Below are 2,500 nucleotides of genomic sequence, written 5' to 3'. Positions count from 1 at the left end.
TCCCTATCTCCCCCTCCTCTCCCTATCTCCCCCTATCTCCCCCTCCTCTCCCTATCTCCCCCTCCTCTCCCTATCTCTCCCTCCTCCTGCTGTCTCCCCCTCCTCTCCCTATCTCTCCCTCCTCTCCCTATCTCCCCCTATCTCCCCCTATCTCCACCTATCTCTCCCTCCTCCAGCTGTCTCCCCCTCCTCTCCCTATCTCTCCCTATCTCCCCCTATCTCTCCCTCCTCCAGCTGTCTCCCCCTCCTCTCCCTATCTCCCCCTATCTCCCCCTATCTCTCCCTCCTCCAGCTGTCTCCCCCTCCTCTTCCTGTCTCCCCCTATCTCCCCCTATCTCCCCCTATCTCCCCCTCCTCCTGCTGTCTCCCCCTCCTCTCCCCTCCTCTCCCTATCTCTCCCTCCTCCTGCTGTCTCCCCCTCCTCTCCCTATCTCTCCCTCCTCTCCCTATCTCCCCCTATCTCCCCCTATCTCCACCTATCTCTCCCTCCTCCAGCTGTCTCCCCCTCCTCTCCCTATCTCTCCCTATCTCCCCCTATCTCTCCCTCCTCCAGCTGTCTCCCCCTCCTCTCCCTATCTCCCCCTATCTCCCCCTATCTCTCCCTCCTCTTCCTATCTCCCCCTCCTCTTCCTGTCTCCCCCTATCTCCCCCTATCTCCCCCTCCTCCTGCTGTCTCCCCCTCCTCTCCCTATCTCTCCCTATCTCCCCCTATCTCCCCCTCCTCCTGCTGTCTCCCCCTCCTCTCCCTATCTCCCCCTCCTCTCCCCCTATCTCCCCCTCCTCCTGCTGTCTCCCCCTCCTCTCCCCTCCTCTCCCTATCTCTCCCTCCTCCTGCTGTCTCCCCCTCCTCTCCCTATCTCTCCCTCCTCTCCCTATCTCCCCCTATCTCCACCTATCTCTCCCCCCTCCTCCAGCTGTCTCCCCCTCCTCTCCCTATCTCTCCCTATCTCCCCCTATCTCTCCCTCCTCCAGCTGTCTCCCCCTCCTCTCCCTATCTCCCCCTATCTCCCCCTATCTCTCCCTCCTCTTCCTATCTCCCCCTCCTCTTCCTGTCTCCCCCTATCTCCCCCTATCTCCCCCTATCTCCCCCTCCTCCTGCTGTCTCCCCCTCCTCTCCCTATCTCTCCCTATCTCCCCCTATCTCCCCCTCCTCCTGCTGTCTCCCCCTCCTCTCCCTATCTCCCCCTATCTCCCCCTATCTCCCCCTCCTCCTGCTGTCTCCCCCTCCTCTCCCTATCTCCCCCTATCTCCCCCTCCTCTCCCTATCTCCCCCTATCTCCCCCTCCTCTCCCTATCTCCCCCTATCTCCCCCTCCTCCTGCTGTCTCCCCCTCCTCTCCCTATCTCCCCCTATCTCCCCCTCCTCTCCCTATCTCCCCCTGTCTCCCCCTCCTCTCCCTATCTCCCCCTCCTCTCCCTATCTCCCCCTATCTCCCCCTCCTCTCCCTATCTCCCCCTCCTCTCCCTATCTCTCCCTCCTCCTGCTGTCTCCCCCTCCTCTCCCTATCTCTCCCTCCTCTCCCTATCTCCCCCTATCTCCCCCTATCTCCACCTATCTCTCCCTCCTCCAGCTGTCTCCCCCTCCTCTCCCTATCTCTCCCTATCTCCCCCTATCTCTCCCTCCTCCAGCTGTCTCCCCCTCCTCTCCCTATCTCCCCCTATCTCCCCCTATCTCTCCCTCCTCCAGCTGTCTCCCCCTCCTCTTCCTGTCTCCCCCTATCTCCCCCTATCTCCCCCTATCTCCCCCTCCTCCTGCTGTCTCCCCCTCCTCTCCCCTCCTCTCCCTATCTCTCCCTCCTCCTGCTGTCTCCCCCTCCTCTCCCTATCTCTCCCTCCTCTCCCTATCTCCCCCTATCTCCCCCTATCTCCACCTATCTCTCCCTCCTCCAGCTGTCTCCCCCTCCTCTCCCTATCTCTCCCTATCTCCCCCTATCTCTCCCTCCTCCAGCTGTCTCCCCCTCCTCTCCCTATCTCCCCCTATCTCCCCCTATCTCTCCCTCCTCTTCCTATCTCCCCCTCCTCTTCCTGTCTCCCCCTATCTCCCCCTATCTCCCCCTCCTCCTGCTGTCTCCCCCTCCTCGCCCTATCTCCCCCTATCTCCCCCTACCGCCGCCTCCTCCTGCTGTCTCCCCCTCCTCTCCCTATCTCCCCCTATCTCCCCCTATCTCCCCCTCCTCCTGCTGTCTCCCCCTCCTCTCCCCTCCTCTCCCTATCTCTCCCTCCTCCTGCTGTCTCCCCCTCCTCTCCCTATCTCTCCCTCCTCTCCCTATCTCCCCCTATCTCCACCTATCTCTCCCTCCTCCAGCTGTCTCCCCCTCCTCTCCCTATCTCTCCCTATCTCCCCCTATCTCTCCCTCCTCCAGCTGTCTCCCCCTCCTCTCCCTATCTCCCCCTATCTCCCCCTATCTCTCCCTCCTCTTCCTATCTCCCCCTCCTCTTCCTGTCTCCCCCTATCTCCCCCTATCTCCCCCTATCTCCCCCTCCTCCTGCTGTCTCCCCCT

This window comes from Oncorhynchus clarkii, chromosome 13 (assembly GCF_045791955.1).
Source record: "Oncorhynchus clarkii lewisi isolate Uvic-CL-2024 chromosome 13, UVic_Ocla_1.0, whole genome shotgun sequence".
Lineage (NCBI taxonomy): Eukaryota > Metazoa > Chordata > Actinopteri > Salmoniformes > Salmonidae > Oncorhynchus > Oncorhynchus clarkii.
The sequence above is the reverse complement of the archived record's forward strand: the minus strand, read 5'-3'. Positions refer to the sequence as shown.